This window comes from Centropristis striata, chromosome 14 (genome assembly GCF_030273125.1).
Source record: "Centropristis striata isolate RG_2023a ecotype Rhode Island chromosome 14, C.striata_1.0, whole genome shotgun sequence".
In the NCBI taxonomy this organism is placed as follows: Eukaryota; Metazoa; Chordata; class Actinopteri; order Perciformes; family Serranidae; genus Centropristis; species Centropristis striata.
In genome coordinates, this window is record NC_081530.1 from 26,212,022 (window position 1) to 26,235,880 (window position 23,859).

Here is a 23,859-nt window from a genome sequence, read left to right on the forward strand (position 1 = left end):
CTTCTTGTCGGGTTTAGTTTTTTCTTGAACTGATTAAACAAATTAAACTTCTGAAAATCTGTAGTTTAATTAAAATGTAGTTTAAATTGCAGGGAATTGGTCTCATGATTAGTTAACTAACGGGCTGTTTTGGCCTTAGTTGACTACGATTTCTTCAGACTATTATTCATTTTAATGCCTTTTAAATGCTGAATGACTTATTTCCAAGAAGTATATGAGCACTTCTCTGGTAAACACACGTTTTAAAGTGGTGCTTTGCTGTGGAGAAACTCAGTTTCACAGATCTGATGTATTAAATCAACTAATTGATTAGTTTAGAAAATTGTGTTAACCAAAAAAAGAGCACGAGATGACACGAGACGAGAGGACATGACAGGATAGAAAAAGGACATGAGAGGACACATGAGGAGAGAAAAAGAACACAAGAGGACGCAAGAGGACACGAGAGGGGAGGACATGAGAGGATAGAAAAACGACAGAAGAGGACATAACAGCAGAGGAGAGGACACAAGAGGAGTGGACATGAGACGACAGAAGAGGAGAGGACATCAGAGAAAAGGACAGGAAAGGAGAGGACATGAGACGATATAAAAAGGACACGAAAGGACAGGAGGGCACACAGGAGGAGAGGACATGACAGAAGAGGAGAGGACACAGGAAAATAGGAGCGGACACAAGAGGTTAGGACATGAGATGACCCAAGAGGAGAGGACGTGAGGGGATAGGAAATGACACAAGAGGAGAGGACACAAGAGAAGAGCAGAGGACATGAGAAGAGTGGACATGAGACAACAAAGAGGAGAGGAGAAGAGAAGAGATGAGAGGGCATTAGAGGACATGAGAGGATAGGAAATGACACAAGAGGATACGAGAGGAGAGGACAGGACACGAGAGGACACGAGAGGAAAAGACACAAGAGCAGAGGACATGAGACGAGTGGACATGAGATGAGTGGACATGAGACGACAAAAGAGGAGAGGATGTGAGTGGATAGCAAAGGACACAAGAGGAGTGGACATGAGACAACACAAGCAGAGAGGAGAAGAGAGGAGAGGACGTCAGAGGATAGGAAAGGACACAAGAAGAGAGGACACAAGAGAAGAGGAGAGGACACAAGAAGTTTGGACATGAGATGACACAAGAGGAGAGGACACGAGGATTGGAGAGGACACATGAGAAGAGGACATGAGTAGATAAGTGAGGATAGGAGAGGACACGAGAGGAGAGGACACGGGAAGAGACTACTCAAGAGGACACAGGGGGAGTAAGAGATGTGTTCAGTGAGACGAAAGAGAGGGATTGGCTCTCTCAGTGTTCTCTGTAAGCCCTCCTATTCATTCTACTGTCCCTCATAGGAGAGAATGGAGCCTCAACACACAGCTGGAGAGACGGAGATAAAGGACTGACGGAGGAGCTTCAATAGATACAGTGGAGGGTGAGGATACAGAAAGGAGGAGAAGAGGAGGGAGGGAGACAGCTCAGATAGAGAACAGATAAAGACTGAGAGAGAGGGAGGGAGTTTAGACCAAGAGGGGACTGCAGAAGTTGAGAGACATCAGTGGGAGGGTTAAGAAAGCAAAGAATAAAATCAAAAGACAAATCACATGAATGCAAGCGAGGGGAACAAGGACAGGAGCTCAGACATGCCCAGAAAAAGTTTATTCTCTACAGACGCAGAGACACGCACAACCCCGATACATCAGGTCTTCTGACTTCTACTGTAGTATGACTGTAATGCTGACAGAATACTCAACAACTGTACATATCAAGGTTATAATAGTTTGGGATTCTTCATTAGTTTTAGTTTTAATTTCGTTGTGAATTTTTGTTTTCAAATTCAGTTAGTTTTAATTAGTTTTTAGAGTGAGTCAGCTAGTTTTCGTTTAGTTTTTAGTTTTTGAAAATGCTTAGTTTTAGTTTAGTTTTTATTAGTTTTAGTTTTAGTTTTAATTTTAGTTTTTTTGTAATGGGCTATGTGTTGGGTGCGAGACTCAAAGAGGTCATAATAATTTTTGCCTTTATTTTCTTTGTTTTATCCATCTTAGCCCCAATAAGGTTATTAACTCTTACAGTTCCGGGTGTTTCGAATTTTGGTTCAAGTGTAGACATCCCAGTCTCAGTAAACATATTTAGCGTGTGTTCCTGCATGTTCACTAAACAGCAGCTATTTAGTTGGAACTAAATAAATACATTTCATATCAACCAAAAAGGATTTTGCAGTGTTCCCTTACATGTATTCTGTGAACTGTGATTTGTAACATCATGGTTGAATTGAAGACTTTCACTTCACAAGCACATCCAAAGTTTACTGAGTGTTGCACCAGCAACACTTTAACTATTATAACGGTTTGCGCTATCGGGAAAAATCCAATGTTTTCTGAAAGCTGAGAAGTTGCTCTTTACAGCCAATATGGTGTCATTACGGTAATTTCACTCGCGCTTCTCCCAGAAGCCCACAAAGCAGGAATACACACGCTCAGCAGCGGAGAAATAGAAACACTGGATTATGTATGAAAAAAGTTGACAAAGACGAAAACGAAGGACATTTTCACTATAATTGTAGTTAGTTTTAGTTAGTTTTGTAACCACACAACACAGTTTCAGTTAGTTATCGGGTTTTTTAAAACTCTTGTTTACATTTTTATTTCAGTTAACGAAAATGTTTTTTCAATTCTACTTTTCGTTATTTTGTGAGTTTTCGTCAACTTTAATAACCTTGGTACACATGCAGGATTTTTTTCCTCTAAATTTTTTTCTATATCTTAAACAACCCCAAGCAGCTTATTACCACCAAATATTTACGTTTATTGTAAATTAGTCATGTCTGTGACTGGCGTAATTATGACAAGGGCAAAGGAGGAAGTCAGATGACGTAGCATGAAGAGTGACAAAGTCCGAACAGGGTGGATGTTTGACTGTTTGGGACGGTCAAACACAAACACAGGAATCTGACTCAGGAAACTCCTGTTCCTATCCAGTATGAAACCAAACTTCAAGGTTGAGATTTACACAACGTACATGACATAATCCACGGAACAAACCGCAACTTACATTAACCACGTAAGCAAACGACTTCTGTGGTCATATGGGTTGAAGGACTAGTTGCTTTTTTCTCTTGTGTAATACTGGGCACTTCCTCCTCTTCAAAAGGCTTGTAACAATGATACGATTGTTATTTTTATCAAAAGGAGAAAAAGTAGAATCACTTAAGTCTAAGGCTATTACATGTTGCTTTCACAGCTGCAGATCGGCTCATTTTAGACATTTTAGAAGAAAATATACTCGATGTCTTTTAGTTGTGGTCCGTTTTGTGTTCACACTGTCTTTTTACTAATTATCCATGAGGTGTAAGCATGAAGTTATATGGACTGACAAGTTGCTAATCCCTTGAACAATTTTAGTAAGTGTCATCCTGCATTATCAGTGTTACACGGACTCAAAGGAAAATCTAATTTGGTGACTGACAGCAGGCCTTTGCTGCATCTCATCAATTTGATTGGTATCATATGAAAATGTTCACAAAAACACAAAATATTAGTCACGACTGTAACTGGACCACCTTGTAGGTCATGGTCAATGATGAACATTTCGAAACAGGAAAAAGAAAATCAGCATCTTGTACTGTCATATCATGAATAATCTCTCTGTGATTACCACGTTTTACTGGCTTTGTTGAAATACGATCCATCAACAAACATTTCAATGCCTTTCTAACTGATCTGGGAAAATCCCAGCAATCAAATGCTTATGGGTATAGTTACCACACAATATTAAATAATTATATACATCTTTTATGCAGGCTTAACAATCAATTCCACACAATCAGCAGAAGGATTTTGATAGTAAATTAGCTCTCGATTCATGCAAAATCACATGTGCTTTCACAAAACTACACATTGGTCTGTTTTGGTGCAGTTAGTTATGTGATGTGAAAGCACAGAAAATGCCAGATAATAACAAATCTAACCAACTGGGAACTGAACCAAAGATATTATATGGATGAGACCCGTCCTACCTGACCAGAGGAGGCGGAGCTACTTGGGCGGAATAGGTGGAGCCTGCTGCTCAGTTGAGAGCTGACAACCGACTGGAGCTGCAGTTCCTGGTGTCAAGTCTGGATCTCTCCACCAATGGGAGGGAAGAGCTCCGGGGGCCTGCGCCGTCTGTCCACGTCTGTCTGTCTGCGGGTGCTGTCACCATGTCACCTACAGAACAAGACAGTAAAGTGTCCCTTATTCTATTCTCTTTTTTTTCATTTTTTTCTTTACTGAGATTACTATTGCTGGTTCCAGCTCAATTATCACTGCATAATAGCCAAATCCCCTGCTATGCAATTACAGCCATCAGCTTAACCTTCAGCCAAGTGCTATTTTCCAAAAAACAATTTGCTTTCAGCTTTAATGGCCGATGTGCAGCAGCTTATGAAGAAAAGTAAATTCATAGTGACTAATCTGTATGGTAGGGACTCAGAAAACAACTTGCGTACTTAAAGGCACAGTTCAGATTTTTTAAGCAGGGTTGCATGAGGTACTTGTCCATAGTCAGTGTTTTACCTACAGTAGATTTCAGGAAAAATGTTTCTTTTGTCAAAGGAGTTTGGTGGCTTTAAGGCATAGATAACAGCTCAAGTTTACTGCTGGCAGACTCTGTCGGATTGATTTTTTCAATGGCTAAAATACATTTTGCTGCTGCCCCCATCCACAGTAGCACATTGTTTAGTCTCCATGCCTGTACTCCTGCCTGCTTCTCTGAATTGGAGGCTTGCCAACTGCCAGGTGACACACAGATCAGTACCTCACACAACCCCACTTCAAAGAAACCCAAACTTTTCCCTTTAGCACTTTCAGAATGTGCTGATCTTAATCTAAAGTCAGCAAGACAGTTCATTTAATCTTTGATTTAAAACATTTTTTATATAGTCTCATAAAAAAAAAATCAATATGGTTTTGGCCTTATTTGCAGTATTTTGTACCAAAATAACCCTCCTCTTCAATGGTGATGACGACAGATGTGTGTGTAAATATTAATAGAGGCAACTTGTTGACTTTGGATGCTTATCGATTGCTAAGTAAGACTACAGTGGCAGAGTGTCCCAGACAACATAGACAAAGGTCAAGGTTAAAAAAATAATTTCTATGCTTGTCGAAGCTGTTTAAAAGATTTTAATCTGTTTACAAGTCTGCAGGACTGCAAAGCATGTGCATCTGTGGATGTCTGTGCATGTGATATTGTACACTATCACTGTCTCCCTGCTGTTCTCTCTCTCTCTCTCTCTCTCTCTCTCTCTCTCTCTCTCTCTCAGGAGTATTCAGAACAAACACCCATGCTATTTATACACTGACGCCCCATCGGCATGGCAACCACGCTTTGTTTACCCGCATGAGCCACCGGTTTGAGGCATGTGTCTATTTTAAAAGATACAAAATGAAAACAGTTATTTGAAGGCATTTAGGTCTCTTTCATGAACTTGGCTCGCGTATCTGGTGAGGACAGTGTTTCACTTTGACCAAATGCCTGCAGTAAACTGAGAGCTATTATGATGAAATGGAGAGCTGGTAATAAAAATAATATCTCCTCAGTTTGTTTGTTGGTTTTTCCTTTGTTTTGGGTCATAGACTGACAGTTGTTGTTAAAATTAAATTACAGTTTTTGCTGCAAATGTTTAGTGTTGTTTTTCTTTTCAGCACTAATAAACAAAATATGTGACAACACTGTTTTAATGCAGTTTCATAAAGCTCTATTCTAGTTTAACACCATAATAAACACATTTGTACGATGCAGTGGTGGAAAATGTATTTAGATCTTTCACTTAAGTAAAAGTCACAATAATACAGTGTAAAAATACTCCGTTATAAGTAAAAGTCCTGTATTTAAAAGTAAACATACAAAAGAATCAGCCTCAAAATATGCTTAAAATACATTTATCAAAAGCAAAAACCTTAATTATGCAGAATGGACCATTTCAGAATCATATATATTATATTACTGGATTATAACTAGTGATTCATTAATGTAAATCTCTTTAATGTTGCAGCTGGTAAAGGTGGAGCTAATTTTTAGTTACATTAAATACTTTCTATTATCCTACTCTATAAAAAATATGTTCTTTTTTGTTGATTTATATTTTGTTCTCGTAATCTGATTTTGCAGTCAAGTAATTAAGGCTATAAAATGAATAGCTTAAATGAATGTAGTGGAGTAAATGGAACAACCCTCTGAATGTAAAAAAATAAATGAAAAAGTAGCATAAAATGGAAATACTCAAGTAAAGTACCTCCGAATAGTACTTAAGTACTTGAGTAAACATATACTTTATTACATTTCCCTATTGGTTCAATGTATTTGTGTTCTATAATGTCTAAAACAACACAAGAGTATCATACTTTTGCTTTTCTACTCTACATAAACACTTGAGGAAACACATGCTATATTTAAGTCCCATAGGTCAAACACACTGCTGTTTACAGCTACAATGCAAAGCACTTCATACCAAACTGCTCCAGTAGCACTTCACAGTAGCCAGGAGCAGAGGACTATCGTCTCATGTATCACCCAGGTGGGAATCTAACTTTATGACTGTGTTGCGGGGTATTTCTGTACAGCAGCAACTTAATCTTCCCTGGGTAAATAAATGTAGTAAAGTGCCTCATTTGATGCACGAGCACAGAGAAAGATGCCTGGTGCACCCATCCAACGCCCCTCTTTTCATTTACAGCGACCCCGGAGGCTGTCACCATGGCGACAAAGCCACGTCCCAAGGTCACGGGGCGGAGCCCAGAGTTAAGTTGAACCCTGAAACAAGGCATTGCCTTGGCAACACAAAATCAGGTCAGTTGATCATGTGACAACGAGGCCCCGGGGACAGAAAGTGATATTCAAGCAGACTTTTTACTCTGTTAGTATTAAGTTGAGGCAGACTCAATAAAAACACACACACGGGCATGCAGGCGCGTCAAACACCTTGTATACAGATATAAATAACTATTTGCAACATTGAGAGTCATGCACAGACACTTACAAAGCCACAAACACAGAAACACATGCACAAGCAGAGATGCAAACACACACACACACTGAGTCAAAGAGAAAATTATTAAGAATACAGCTTCAGCAAAGAGGGCAAACTAATGTCAGACATTGTTTTTGAAGAGTCTTTGTACAACAGCAGTGAAATAAGTATTCAGATCCCTTACTTAAGGAAAAAAACACACTGCAGAATTACTCCACTACAAGTAAAAGTCCTGCATTCAAATATTCTTAAGTACAAAAGTATCAGCATCAAAATGTACTTGAAGTATCAAAAGTAAAAGTACTCACTATGCAGAATGGACCCACTCAGATCGTTATACAGATGCATCTCAATAAATCAGAATATTATGGAAAAGTCAATTTCCAGTAGTTGAAGTCAAATAGCCCCAAGTATTGTATTCTAATTAATTATTAATTTAATATTTCCATATTAAACATACTTTTTAAAATTGGTCTTTTGTAATATTCTTTTTTTTTAGATGCTGAATTTTAGGTCTTCAATAAATGTAAGCCATAATAATTATAATTAGAAGAAATTAAATAAATTAAGACATTAAATGTTTCATTCTGTGTGTAATAGATCTATATAATGTTTTATTTCCACTTTTTTAATTGAATTACTGACATGAATAAACGTTTCTATGATATTCTAATTTATTGAGATGCACCTGTATATATTTAAAATATATCATTAAATTATTATTATTGATGCAATTATGTAAACAGCATCAATCAACATGAGGCTAATTTTAACAGCTTAATACACTGTTGTGTGGTTTAATTTATAAATATGCGTAATCCGTAATGATTGTATTTTTATATGTTAAATCTTGACCAGAAAAGTAACTAAAGCTGTCAGCAGAGTAAATAATACAATATTTGCCTCAAAATGTAGTGAAGTAGAAGTATAAAGGTACATATGTGGAGGCCTCAACATTGTACTAAAGTACAGTACTTGAGTAAATATACATAGTTATATTCCACCACTGATGTACAATAGGTGTCCACTGTCACAGCCCGGCAAACACAAGACTAGCCCTCTGCTCTGCTCACACTCCTGACTCTTATGTCATGCTATTTGTTTGTTTGTTTGTCAGCAGGAATGCAGCAAAACCGCTTGCCTGATTTTCATGAAACTTGGTGGTAGGGTGTAGCATAGACAAAGGCATTTTTGAGCAGATCCAAATATTTATTTTTCATTTTCGTTAACATTGCAAGATAGGGCACGGCCTTGGCTGAGGTCTGCACTCCTTGAATGCACTTCTAGTTTGAATCAAAAATTTGATTCAAATCAGGAACTAACTGAAGAATAAAGTAAAACAGATTATAAAGACATTCAATGCAAGCGGTCTGTATTTTTACATTTGGTCAATAGCCTAAAACTATTAAGGTTCAAAGTCAAAACAAGTTGAAGAATTATTTTTTTAATGATAGAAATTATGTAAACATATTTATATATTTTGGGACTGAATTTAACTCAAAATTTAAATTGTGAACAATGAATGCAAACAGGTACATTTTAATCTGTGTGAACTGAACTTTGAGCTTGCTCTTGTGCAATTTATATCAGTATTTTTCTAGGTATTGTATCAAAGATAGAGATTCCCATATCATGACACACTACTATTTACACTTTGGCTTACAAAGCTTGTGCTGTAGAGACTGCTTGTACTATTAGTGTAGATTAACAACTTAATTAGCATAGTAAACATCCCAAACTGTTATCTAACAGGCCTGTGAAACTGTAGAGTGCAACATGGATCATGAGGTTGTGAACTCTGTGTGTGAACAGCAGAGGGGGTGAGCTTATGTAACAGTATGATCTGTTCATCAATCACTGAATAAACTCTGAGAGTTGATGTGGAGGCCAAAATAGCTGAGCCAGCAGAACAACACATAGTATATAAGTATATCTCAGTTTTATCAATGTGTTATCATCCTCTATGAATGGAGTTCACCCTTAAACTTGCAGGATTTACTCCCTTTTTGGATCCTCCATTTACAGTGGAGGCACGCGAGAAAGAAAAAAAAGTTTTCTTCAAGAATTGAAGGAGGAGAAGACCTTTACTTTTGTGACTTTTTTGTTTTATTTTTATGTTGCATAAATGAAGGTCAATTGAATTATTATTATTTTTATAATATTATTATTATACTGGTTAGTCAGATGCCATGGTGTCACTATCTGTCACGTAGCCTGATCTATGACCTCACAGAGAGGCATGGGGACCCCATTTTGGATGTCTGCCGAAGTCGCCAAATATGGTTATTTGCCCGATAAAGGGTTTTAAACTGCTTCCTCCCATAAATTCATATCAATCTTTCTGTGTCAGAGTTGAAATCAATACGGGGACAGAGCTTTCACCTGAAATCACCTTATCTATCACTTTCGTGGAAAAAAAAAAAGAAGGAAAAAGAGTGGACCGAATATGTGTGCACACAGAGAGGTTTGTACAACACACACACACACACACACACACACGCACGCACGCACACAACTGCAACTTTTTCCTCCTACTCAGCAGCCTAGGATTCAGTTCCCTGTCTGTCGAAAAATGCACTCAATAATACTGGCAGCCTGCGTGTGTGTGTGTGTGTGTGTGTGTGTGTGTGTGTGTGTGTGTGTGTGTGTGTGTGAGTGTGTGTGTGAGGACATCGCCATGTGCACCTATGAAACCGTGCCCTGCCCCTTTCAGTCTGCTTTTCTATTGGTCCCCTGCCTGCTGTCCCTCTGTTGCACAGGGTTAGAGACACATGCACGCACCAACACACACACAGTGAGATGCAGCACGCACAGCTATTAACAGAGCCATAGGTGGGGTGTGTGTGTGTGTGTGTGTGTGTGTGTGTGTGTGTGTGTGTAATGGGGAGCAGAGCTGTATCTCTTGCAGGATTACACCCTGACCTAGCTTGTCTGGCTAATGCTTCTGTTACAGTCGACAACATCCACACCACTACGAGAGGAACACAAGAAACTTGACTCTCTGGGTATTTAGGGCTCATTGTATTGTGTTTTTCATTACTGCCTTTTAAAATAAAATTTGACCTGTGCATCTCTGTCCCATTACATGCCACACCGGCTTCTGTTTTACTGTATTTTGCTTCTATATATGAGATTAAATTAATTAAAATCCCCATCAGGAGGCTCAGAGGGCACTCCACGCTCCCTTGTGGGCTTGTTTTGTCTCCATAAGCATGTCCTTCCTTATGCTGCCTTTGTTCTTTATTTGTATGCTTGTATGCGGATGAAAAAAATGAATAAACCCTTGAATAAAAGGAATGGACCAAATGCACCAGAAGGCAACTGTCCTCAGAAGGGAATTCCACTAAAAGTGACTTTTACTTGGCTATTCTGCAAAAGATACACTGTAACGAACAAGCTGTTTTTCTGGTTTAAAATGCGTCATAAGTGTTGGCTTCCAAGGACTGAGGAAAGTGCAGCGTTGCAAAGTTCTTGGATTGCACTGCAGGCTCTGGGTTCACTGGCTGCACACAACAAGACAAGCAACTAACTGGCCAACAATAGGCTGGTTAGTCGAACACAACCCTGTCTGCATTTGCCTGCATCCCTTCTCGTCTATGAAGGGGTATAATTATGACGCAAATGATCAGAGACGACAAAAGGCTTCTTTCAGATACCTCCATAGCTTGTATAAAATGCTGATTCATGCCTGTATACGACTCTCTATAAAGCACCAAGTAAAGCAGTAATAATAAATTAGATTACATAGGAACAATTTAAACAAACGAGCCAGAAAGCACACATAGCCCACATTCATAATGACTGTAGGTCTGCCTGCAGTGGATCAAGTCAGTTTAAAAGATTTAGTTCGGATCCACCAAAGTCCCACAATAACACAAACAAAGTTAACGATCAAGGCAGCGGTAGACCAGCAACTCCTGTGTTCTGCAAGGTAAAATTACTGTTTTAGTCAATGGAGTCTGGTGGATAGGTTCCCCATACAACCCAATTTCAAAAAAGTCCAAATTATCCCTTGAACGTTGCAAAATATGACTAAATATGATATCTAACCTATTAGCTCTGCGATTGTAGTTACTCTTAAAATCTTCACATTTATTTTCTGTGTAATTTATTTCATCGGTTTCTTTAGTTTTGTTGCAGACACATGTTTAAACTTAAACCAGGCCTAATTTTTTACAAAATGAATTACATGCAACTGCTCCAGCAACATTGTTTCTATGAACTATTATGTAGGAAAAGCTTCCTACATTGAAAGTGAGAAATGCAATCATAGGGAGAGAGACAGAAAAAGAAGACCAACACAATGAGACACATAGAGAAACATGAACTACTTCTACGGTTATGCAACTCACTCACTAACTCTCAGCACTATCACTGCAGGTCAAAGTTCAGCTCGCTTTAAAGCTGCCCAAATGTGCTTTTGTGTACCTGATGATCATGCTTTTCCCTGCTGATAAACACAGACATGTCTCCACAACCATTCATACAGAGTGCTTACATACACAACCTAGATAGCGTAGATAGTAGTGCAGCTTAAATAGAGACTCTGTCACTTTGTACGTAGCTTAGATAAGGCAGGCTGATGTACAGAGATAAATGAAGATTAAAAACACCTTTTTGTCAGCATGCAAATGTTATAGAGACATCATCGGGAACATGCTGTCTCATAAAAATACAGCAGTGGTTTAAGTTTAAAGCCTTAGCTCACTCTCCACAGGTGGGGACTCTAATTGAGCATATCCTGGTGTCATTAAACTTCTTATTAAATAACAACAGCTGCTGAATGCCATGATGTGGTCACGGTACTTGACATGGGGATTTTCAAAGTCAACTTGTAAACAAACTAAGTTGTGTTTGTAATGTTGCAAAATGCTGTAAGACTGTAGATTGAGAGAAAGTTGGAAGTGTTTTTCTTTTATCATAGTGGGTTTTATCAAACTATCTTAAACTAGATGATTTTAAATCATTTACATGTCCGTTTTGATTATAAAGTAGGTCTTGTGAAAGTGTTAGAAAGCTCAATCCTCGGAGGATTACATACAGTGCATATACAGAAATTGTGCCTTTAAATTAGTCATCAGGACTTCTGTAAGGTTGTGATGTCACAACTATACCATATAAAGGTAGAAAGAGCCACCACAGTGCAATTACACTTATTCCATGGCTGCAGTGAAGGTGCAGATAATGCAGATGAAGAAACCCCGTAAACACTGACCAATCAGAGCAGACTGGGCTTTTTCTGGAGTTTGTCTTAAAGAGACAGGTGCTAAACAGAGCATTTCAGACATAGGGCGACTACAGGTATATTCAGACAGACAGTTTGGGGAAAGTAATGTGTTTTTTTTTACTTTAAAGCATGTTAACAGTTCTAGTAGTGACCCAAAATGCAAGTATGAACCTGAAAATAACATAATAGGTCCTCTATTATCTTTCTTGTGTCATTTTTCATCGTATGTCATTTTCTCTGTATGTTTTTTCTGTTTTCTCTCTTATGATCTCATAATATTCTCCTTTCTTCCTTCCTCTCCTCTTGTATTTTTATCTACTCTCCTCCTTTCCTTTCCCCATCCCTCCTCTCTTATACTAGTATTCTCCAGGGTAACACATCACAACATAACAACAGCATCATGACACGTGACAGAGATGTGAGCGAGGGGGGATAAAAACACAGAGCAGAACTCATGCACACATGCGTTACACACACTGTGCTGCATAGAAGAAAAATGTGTGAAAAGAGATAAAAAAATAAGTGAAAGAGAGAAAACCGAGTGAGCAAAAGAAAGAGATTCCTTCATTACTTTTCAGTATTTGTGCATGTATGAAGGGTATTTATGTCACAACACACACACACACACACACACACAGGAGGAGCTAACATGTGTAAGTGAGACTGACAGAGTGTACCGAGCGCTGAACATCAGAGCTGCCACCTGAGGGAATTACTCAGCATTCCTCAGTCGAGCCGCGTAAGCGCAGAGGGCCTGGAGTCGCAGGGAGCCTGGCTTTGATCGCCCCCCCTAAGATCCCAACACAGGGATAAGGGGAATGTGCTGGGAGGGGGGCCTACAGGAGACACACAGAAGCACATCTTCAAAGTGGCACACATGCGCGCACACAAACCGGGTTCTTCGACTTACATTTTCTCCAAACATTCAAAAGACATACATGCTGCCCACGCATGCATAGTAATTACTGCTTTTGATCATTTCTCAAGTCTTTTTCGCACTCTCTTACTCACATACTGTACATACGCATGCACAATCTGGACTTAGTGTCATCTTTACACAACATAAATCATCTCTCCTTCATTTAACCCTTGTGTTGTCTTAACTTTCTGTATGCACCACCCGTTAAATAAAGCAGTTGGATTGCATTTTAAAACCCAAATCTATTTTGCATGAAGAAACAACCTGTCATTCATCATAAACCTTGTAAATATTGAGGTTTTCCCTCTTTACAGTGGAGGAAAACTGTGTTTAATCAGTGGAATACACTCATTTTTATTACAGCACACCTGTCATTATTGGTTTACTGTTTTACTAAGGGGGTTTATTTTTTATTATTTTTATTGCTAAAAAGGTACTGCATAGGTGTAAACATAATTTTTTAGCAAGCTTGCGTGCATGGTTTTTATGATTTTTGTGGTATGAAAATGATGTTATAGCTGTCGGGTCAAAAATGACCCCTAAGACAAGATTTGTACCCTGTTGGTGTACAGCTTTCATGGAAATATGAACAAAGGTAATGTTTAACTTTTTCTCATTTTGGGGTGATTCTAGGAAAAGTAATTGAATTTCAAGTTGAAAAAAGATCTATAAAGCGGTTTCCCCTGCTGTTGAACATAGTAGCGGGTCATTTTGACCCCTAAGACAAGACAAGGGTTAAAGCCCCAGACTTTCCAGCCCAAAACATCATGTTCATCAGCCTCCCCTCCCGAAGAAGACATAGAATAAAGTCTGTCAATCATACAATTAGAAATAGGTATTAAAATGTTCAAAATATAAAGGATAGTAAACAGTTCTTATATGGTCGGCCTGCTCTCCGGCAGTAATCTGACAGTGAAGCAGACGTCAGGTATAATAGGCGGATTACAGATGTTCTAACACCACATTACAGCGAGGGCATACAAGCTGCTGCTGTAAGAGCAGGTGTCATGAGACTGCATTTAACTCCTTGACACAAACTTTTAGTCTCACTCGCCCCCACAATTTTGTTCCTGCCAGAGTGCTCTGAATGACGAGTCAACTTGTGCTCTTTTTCTTGTCTGTCATGCTTTAAACTGCGGCGAGAGAGCCGTTTCTTTTTTTGATGGCTTGATTGCTTATATAAGTCCACGTTAAAGTTCATCGCTTAAGGACAGGAAATATTCCGCAATCATGGTGGCAAACTTTGATGTGGCATTTTGCAGAAAAGTGAAGCGAATTTAAAAGCCAAAGTGAAACCATGTGCATATATTTTTGGATCAGAGAGGAGATGGGCTAATCTCAAATTTGCCATTACCAATTGAGCGCAAAACTTTAGAAAATGCTACTTTGTTTGAAGGCAAATCTAATTTATTAGGCAGAACGTAGAAGAGAGTGGCGGAAGATCAAATGCTGCTATTCTAAGTTCAGCAACACACAGATTTAAGTGCACATATCAAATAAACACATCATACACCATATGACACAGATGCAAAACAACCCTAAATGCACTTTATTTGCATGTTGATAGAAAGTGGCTGGAAGGTTCACATTGAAGAGGAAAACGCAGCTTCTTGTTTTATAATTGCTGACTTTGCCTTTGCATGTATTTTGTACGCTGAATATTTTTCTTAAAAGGTGGGAGAAGAATCAACTCTAAAGACTCTCTGACCTCTGCTTAAAGATGCATTTTTCTTATACAGGGTCTCTGAAGGTTTCAACAAGTCAAATTTAAGACTTTTTAAGACTTTTTTAAGACCATAATGAATACAATTTAAGACCCATTTCACATCCATAATGGCATAAAAGTACAAAAGACATTAAGGAAAATCAGAGGCTCGGAATTACTTTCAAAGTATATGAATTTATTCACAGCTCAAATTCTGACCGGGCTGCACAGGTACTTAGCTCCGTGTTATAGCACGCTCAGAAATCGAAACATTTAAAAGCGAGACTGAAGTTTATGCATTTGTTTTAAATAAAAGTAACGTTAATACATTATTAAGACCTTTCAAAATCGTATTTACGACATTTATGAAATTTTAAGAGAATTTTGACTTTTCTAAGACTTTTTAAGACCCTGCAGATACCCCGTTATATGTATGTCCCTTAAAATGTCTGAACTTGACAATACCGACTTGTATTCATGCTAAATTTTCCCCTCGAGAGGTGTTTCAACATTCTTCTACAGAAGGAGGAAATATCTGTGCACACACATTCACCAGGCAGGTTAGATTAGGTACATCACAATTTTGAAACCCAATCATTTAATGAGCCAGAAAAAGAACTCAGAGTGGATGTTTCAGTACAAAAAGTGAAAACAAGTGTTGTGACAATAAATGCATAATCTCCATAAGAAAAATATATATTTTTACGACCAATCTCATGCTTTTACAGAGTAAAGTAATGCACAATGCATTTGAAATCAGAGCTGTTACACACATGCCTAGTATCATGGGATTGCTAATGGACAGTGAACAACAACAATGACTCTTTTCAACAGGAAAAAAAGGCTAAATAAGAAATTCAGTGGTGAATTTGTCATTGGGTTGGCAACAGCAGAGATATTGGCAGTTAACCGCAAAACCACAGGAATATGCTACTTTTTCACCACCATGAACAAAAATTCATACCATCAACAGAATAGAATAGTCTTTATTGTTATTGCACAGTGTACAACAAAGTTATGGGTGCTCAACCTTATCAGTGCAAAGGACAATAAAGATAAAGGACGTATAGTAAGGAAATATGAACATGAAAATACTGTAATAAAGCCCGAGCAAAAACACACTGTAATATCATATATTATTGTATCAGTCCCAACCATCAACAGTGTGTCAGTCATAAACATAAACTATATAAGATACTAACTATACTTACCATTCTGATATGTCTGCGAGTTGCTAATTTTAGTGCATAAAAGACTCCTCATCTAAATCTGAGTATACGTAATGCCCTAAATTTTTTAATATCTCTACACTGAGGCGAGTTGACTTTAAGAAGATAGTAGTTTTAATGGGGTTCTCAGCACGACCTTAGGAAGTCACCAGCATACGTCATCAAGCACCACGGCTATGGCAGGTTCCTGCTGGCAGCACAGGTGCTCACACACACACACACACACACACACACACACACACACTTGGCTAGAACACTGCAGGTGCCCCCTCCCAACCCCGCTGATGTACATAACCACACACCTAAAAATGCACACACACAAAGTGCAGGTGCTCACACTGCCCGACCAGCTGTCCCTCGAGATCCTGCTACAAGGTCTGACGGCCAAGACAGAGAGGACAAAGGAACAGAGAGACTACAAGGAAGAGGACTGAGCAGACGCCAGCACTGACAGGTGTGTGTACTATGTGTGTGTGTGTCAGGTCATGGCTCACTTCCAACATGCTGCACTGCCCTTAACCCAAATAAAGTCTGGTTATCTTTGTTTAACCTTGACTGCCAGTGCTGTGTGTATATATACATGTGTGGATGTGTGTTTGTATACTCTGCCCTTGGTGGCCTTAAGTATGAATGCAACATGCTCATTTTAATGTGCAAAATCAGCAAAAGTCAGGGTAAAAGCATAAAAGCACATGCTGCTACAGAAATCTGCACACAAAAATAACTCTGAGAGTATTTTAGGTCAGTATAGTGACTTTAGGTTACATCACTGTCATGTCACGTCAGCTGCATGACACGTCATGTAACGCTGTTCTCTCCCTCACTGGAACAAAAGACTGACAATCGGTTATGTAAGCAAGGTCACAGGGTCAGAGCAGCTAACACGACGTGGCCACACCCTGCCTGACTGTTAGCATTCCATAGTGAGCTGCACTGTCAATACTTGTCAGGCTGGAGATGTACACTGCTGCTGTCCCGGCTCCAGAGGCCAGGCTCAGACATGCCGGGTGTGACCTCTCCCCTCTCTGCACCTACACACTAAAGAGCCACGTGAAAATGCAAATACCGCAGGCAGAGGAGTAGTAGCGTAGTAAAATATCACAGAGAGAAACAAATGTATTAGTTGAATTAGTTAAACCGGGTGGATACAGTTTTAGCACTTATGTTTATCTTCAACAGTGAAGTAGTACCATGTAAATGCTTCAATGTAATGTAATGTTTCTTTTGTGTTGTGTGATGTGATGTTTTTTATGAAGCAACAATGCACTATGCCCAAGCCAAATTTCCCTTTGGGGAAAAATAAAGTTTAACCTTAACCTTGAGCAAATGCTTGGTTTATATGCATCACGAGGGAAGAAATATTTAATTGGAGATCCCCCCTGAGCAAAACCACACAACATTTATTTTTAAATTTTGTGAGTACAACATGTAACAGCAAACACCAGTTCACAACGTGGAGGTCTTGACCCCCACTAGTGATCACCACAACAATAAATATTTATATAATGAAGACGGAACTGTACTTAAAGTTCCTAAAAATTAACTGATGCAATATTAGGAAATAATCTGCTCAAAATTCATCAAAATTGCTCATTTTACACAAACTTCCTGCAGTTATTGCATTCACTATCGGGCTAATTGTTCAGTTTCTCAGTTGTTCTGTACTGTGATTGTTATGCATTGAATATAATATAAAAAATATACATAAAACATGTGACTAAGTCAGTTCACTCAATGACTTTCAGCGTACCTGCAGCTCAAACACTTCCAGGCTGTTCGCTCTAAATACTGCTCTATTGTTAAAGATGACAGCCAACGTAAGGAAACAATGCTAACCACTGAAAAATGGCATCACTCACAAATCTTATTCAAAATATGTAATGCACTTTTCCGACGCTATATAGCACAAAATGCAACCTACTTCTCCACACAAAGAGCGGAGGCGTGCTGAAGCAGCTATATATTCTATTGTGTTCTCTCCAAGTACAGCAGAGCAGTTGCTTGTGGCGGCTTGTTAAGATGGGTGTTAGTCACAGGGATGGGCACCATGGGGCTGCAAACTGCTACAAGGTCGTACTGAGATTACATTGTTGGAGGGGCCAACAAATAAAATGAGCGCACACACAAACACAAACAATGTCACATAGAGATAATACTATTACTAGCACTATTAAATAAATGCCAAATATTTCTGATATATAATTTACAACTCTATATGATGAGCAGGTTGTTTAGAGTAACTACAAATGTGGAATTTAAGGACCATTAATCCATCCCATGTAATAAGTCTATATTTCATAGGGCTGTGCAGAATTTGAAGTTTTTATTAAGGTTTTCCAATGAAAAATTGAATGTCTGTCGTTATATTTTATGATGTCATCAACCTAAAAAAAATGTAAATCCTTGAACAAAATATTTTCATATAAACAAAGTGATTCATCAAATTAAACAGTTGATTTAATAAAAAAAAAAGACTATCTTTAATGCTTATGTGTTTTATATAAATGTAATTTATATGTATTTATTTTCGTGTGTGCTTGCACCGTTGTGAGCAGTGAGTGGGACAGCAAACTGTTTTTTTGATCGCAGTGAAAATTTTGTGGTTTTTTTATATTGACAAATATGGATTGTACGGAGCCCCCCAGGGGACACGGGGGAAAAAAAAAGATGGGTGAAAAAAAAAAAAAATGATGGGTGAAAAAAAAAAAAAATACTTTTGCGAGATGCGAGCCTGTGAAATGTCAGTCTTAGTTTTCTGTACAAAATAAAACCATCCTGGGGGAAATTGGTGCGGTTTTCGTGACGCTATTCCAGTTAGAAAGCCGGAAAATAGGCGAATATCGCTCCTCCCATCTCTCGCAAAAGTATCTCAGGATCTCGCAAAACTATCTCGGGATCTTGCAAAACTATCTCGGGATCTCGCAAAAGTATCTCAGGATCTCGCAAAAGTCCGTCCTTTTCTTTTTTTCACCCATCATTTTTTTTTTTCACCCATCATTTTTTTTTTTTTTCCACCCATCTTTTTTTTTTCCCCCGTGTCCCCTGGGGGGCTCCGTAGGATTGAAGCATGCTATTTTTTTTTTTTTTTTGACACTCTGGAGTTCTTGGAGATTTTAACCACCAATTTAAAATCAATTAGCATCATCTTTATCTGCAACTGTGCAGAAAAAAACAAACAATGGTTTAACATTGTTTGTTTTTTTCTGCACAAGAAGAAGAAAAAAAGAAGAAAAACAATCTGCACATTTTAAAATAAAAAAGTCAACATAATGTATGTAGCTTCGAAGTATTTGGAAGAGACCTAACCTTGAGTGTAAAATCAGGAGATGTTTTTATAGCCATAATATTTGCATAATTCATACAGTAAATATCATATTTAGCTTTGTATTCTGTTGATCTTTGCATTGAAATACAGTTTAACAAGCAAACAAGTTCACCAACAACTGCCAACAAATTCAGTAGCAGCCCAAAGGTTTAAATGAGGACAGCAGGTCTGTAGTGACTGATTCTGCCTCTCTGTGTGCAGGAAAAAACATATTCTGCATCACACACACACACACACACACACACACACACACACGGTTCTCCGGGTTCAGGGAGTTCCAAGTGCAATCTCTTCTGACACATACTGTACCAAAACCCTCTCTCACACTCAAGGATTACTACGGATACAGTACACACATATGTGCACACACACACGCACGCACACAGACACACACAGACACACACAGGAGTGCCCCGAGTGTCTATACATGATTAAAAGACTGAAAGTGGGGCAGGCGCATAGTTCTCGCTCTGTGAAATTACTGCAGTTCCTTTCAGCCCACCTTGAACACGCACACTCCAACAAACTAAGTCCAGTAGGTGTGCATGGCTACACACACACACACACACACACACACACGCACACACACAAGCCACATAGCGTTGGTTCAATAATTGAGTGATTCTCTCAATGAAGCAGCAGGGGAGAGGAAAGCACAGGAGAAATCCAGTTATTGATGCCTGCCACAAGAGATGACAAAAAAAGTGTTAAAATATCAGCACGTTTCTTCCATTCACCTACCTGCTGAGTTAATGTTTTCCTGCTGTTTTGCACTTGAAAAGATGGTGGACATTATTATTTTATACCAGCATTCTATAACCTCCCCAAAAATGAGTCATTGTGTTCCTCACTGCGGACTGAGTGGGGGTCCATAATCTGCTCTAAGAAACCTTCATGTTGGACAAAAGAAAAAACGTGAATAGGATGTGTGAAATCTTTTTGAATGGCATGCGATATACCAGCTTTTAATTCAAAGTGGTTCACTTTTCTGGTTTTACTGTATAGTATGGCATATTTAAAAAGTAGCTCATACAAAGCTTTCCAGCTGAGTGCAAATTAAAGGATCAATTTAAAGGATTAAAAAAATATCCATGGGGAATTGAAAGGCCTCATTAAAGTCAAATGAGAGGTCATGATGCTTGTCCTGCTGTTGATGCACAATTGCAAAATGCTGCTTAGTAAGATATTATTTGGAAACATTGTAGTCAGACAACATTTAGCTCTTGCATCACACTCACACTATCCGTTTTATCTCCGCTGCTTGTGGAACATTAGGACATTTCGTTTTTGGCCTCTGAAATTTTCAAAGGAAGTAAACATGTGCAAACTAGGCACCACAAATAGCTCTTGCTGAATTCAGATGGTTGTTTGCACTACTGTGAACCACAAACAGTCCTATGGTCCTATACTCCAATCTTACTTTGAACCTGTTTTTGTTTTTTAGATATTACTAAGATAATAAGAGCAGTTTCTGTATTGGTTTTTTCGCTTTATTTGTAACAATTTTAAGTTTCTGACTTGTATATTGGGTCTTCCTAGACTTCACATGGTCAAGACTCGAGGGAAACTCATTACTCATTTAATTAAATTAATTAAATTTAAATTATAGTAGCTGTGTGGACTGAATTGTACATTCACTCTCCTCATGAACTGGCAGAACTTTTTATTTTTTATTTGCATTTTTGCATTTCTTTTGTATTTTTTCTTTATTTGTACTGTTTTTCATTTTGATTTTTTTTTTTTTTTTTGAGAAATAAAGTACTGAATAAAGCCAGAAACTGATTAATTTAAAATGAGGCTGGGCTACATGGCCAAAATATATCCAAATAAAGTTTATATCATATCTCAATAACAATATATATCACAATATAGAATATTTTCTGCAATTCAATAAATAAATGGTATATACAAAATAACGATATTGCAATATATTTTTTGTACAGTCCATTCTCCATGTTAGCACCACTACTGTTCTCTCCCAAATAAAAGGGTCAGAACATAAAATAAAACATCATTCAGGTTTTTGACATTGTGATATGATAGACATTATTATATTGTTTTGACAATATGTATCATCATATCGTCCAGCCCTAATTTAGAATAACAATAATTAGATATTATAGAACAAAGCACTTCAGGGTTTCTCTCTGTTTCCAAAACTTAACAACAAAAGCTGCTCAGACATATTTTAGCCAGGTCCAACTCACACTGAGTCATACACAAATGTTGACAATCAGACTGGAAATCTTTCATGACTCACTGCAGTTTAGTCTGGGAGACATGGACGAAATTACTCCAGTTATATTCAGTTACATGGATTTACAAGAAGAGGTGTCGAATATACTGTAGTGCTCGCACTGGAATAGAAATGTGCATTTGCATGATTTCCAAGGCTGCTAGAATCTGTATAAATCACATATGAAATCAAAACTATAGTTTGTAGATGAAAAGTGACTCACAGCTTTACCATATTTATCAGAAATACGTCTTCATTATATGCTGCCAAGATAAAAGACATGAAAAAGTGACACTGGTGCAAGTTACAAATCTTTCACCGTGCACAGCCGAAGGTAATTCTCTAAGAAAACCAGACAGCCTGAGCTGAGTCACATCTGGTCAAAACCTATTTTACGTCTTGTGGGGCTTACAAACAGAAAAGCGTATAAATGAGCACAGGACACAAGCTTACTACTTTTACGAGGCATTATGAAACTGTGCCTCAGTTTTAAAAGATTAAAAGTAAACAACAACAATATAAACCCTATAAATCTCCTCTCCAAAGCTGGACCAGAGGGGACTGAGCAGTATTACTATTGGTGGACACTAATCATGTGTTGCTCTTGGCAAACACACTTAGGGCGCAGAAAAACCCTTTGCAAAAAGTTCAAATAGAAACCTGTAAATCCAACAGCTTCTTAGCAGCCTTGTGCAAGGTTTCCCAGAATCAGACCATAGGGTGGGAGCAGGGACTTTCTACTGTATGTTGTGGTTTGGGGACTGAAAAAGCACTTTTGCAATGTGAATCTTTGAACTTGTGAAATGTGTCCAGATTTTGATTGATCATTCAGCTGGAATTCTGTTTCAACATCCCCAGCTGATACACAGAAGAAGTAAATGCAACACCACAAATGATCACTTCCAAGAGAAGCTTTTATGAAATACAGATAGCCTAAGGGCCATGTTGATAAAGCCCAGACTTGTTGCTGGTCAGCAGATAGGAAACATACACTAAAACAAACATTCAAGCACACATTTTATATGCTTGCTAATGCGTTTTAAAACAAGCATACATGCAAGGGCTGGGCAAATAACGGAGGTTTATTTTCAATCGAGTTTAACTTCCAAAGATCATGAAAAATAAGATAGTCGAGATAAAGCTATTATTAGGCTGCATTTGGTTTCACAGTGATGATCTGTGTTATAAATCTCATGCACCCTTTTTCTTTACGACAGTGTGTTTATTTGTTCTCAGTAGGGTGTGGCAGTTCACTAAAACAAATTTGAGCACATTTATTTTTGTCAAAAAAAAATAGTATTATTTTAACATATTAAACATAGGTTTAGTAGTTTCCCGTAGGTTCTGGAAGTACACTAATTTTGGTGATCTTATTATATATATATATATATATATATATATAATAAGATCAACAAAATTAGTTATATATATATATATATGTATATACACACACACACAGATATATACATATACATATATATGTGTGTGTGTATGTATGTATATATATACGTCACACACACATATGTGTGTGTGTGTGTGTGTGTGTGTGTGTGTGTGTGTGTGTGTGTGTGTATATATATATATATACATACATACATACATACATACATACACACACATATATATATACACACACAAACGCACACACATATATATATATATATATACACATACATAAATAAATAAATAGACAAAAGGATTATTTAAAATACACTTTTATTAGGATTTTCTCTTGACGCTTGTTATTTTTCCAAAATATTTATGACCTCTCTGAATAGCGGAACTGATACTGAGCAGTATTTTGCAAGCCGTTTTCTGAGGCATCTGTAGTTTCCTCACTATCAATAAACTGTACGAGTGTCACCCAGGCAACACAAATACAAACACAAGTCAGCACTGATCATGCTGCAAGACAGTGGCTCATACTCTGTAACACTATTGAGCAACACCTTGTCAAAACTCAAATGTACAGCCAGCCTCCAAAACAAACACCTGCCTCGTGCTCCTGCACAATGAAAACATCTGCTGTTAGCAGATCCGTTTATATTGTTACTAACAGATCAACAATTCTGTCATAAAGCAGTATATATTGACACTAGAAATATGTGTGATGCACACAAAGAGGGGCCAACATATTAGGAGATAACACCTGAATCATGTGGAGGATGTGTAATCTGGCTCTGCCTTTAAAAATCACGTCCTCATTCAT

General features: G+C 38.0%; 1 protein-coding gene across 1 annotated transcript in view; it reads right to left on the minus strand.

The window, feature by feature from the left end:
* The window catches only part of atxn1a (ataxin 1a), a 113,674-nt gene that overhangs the window by 75,705 nt on the left and 14,110 nt on the right, over positions 1-23,859 (minus strand). Inside the window, exon 2 of the mRNA XM_059350777.1 lies at positions 4,016-4,205. The gene's annotated coding sequence lies outside the window, so the exon portion shown is untranslated. The remainder of the gene's footprint in view (positions 1-4,015; positions 4,206-23,859) is intronic.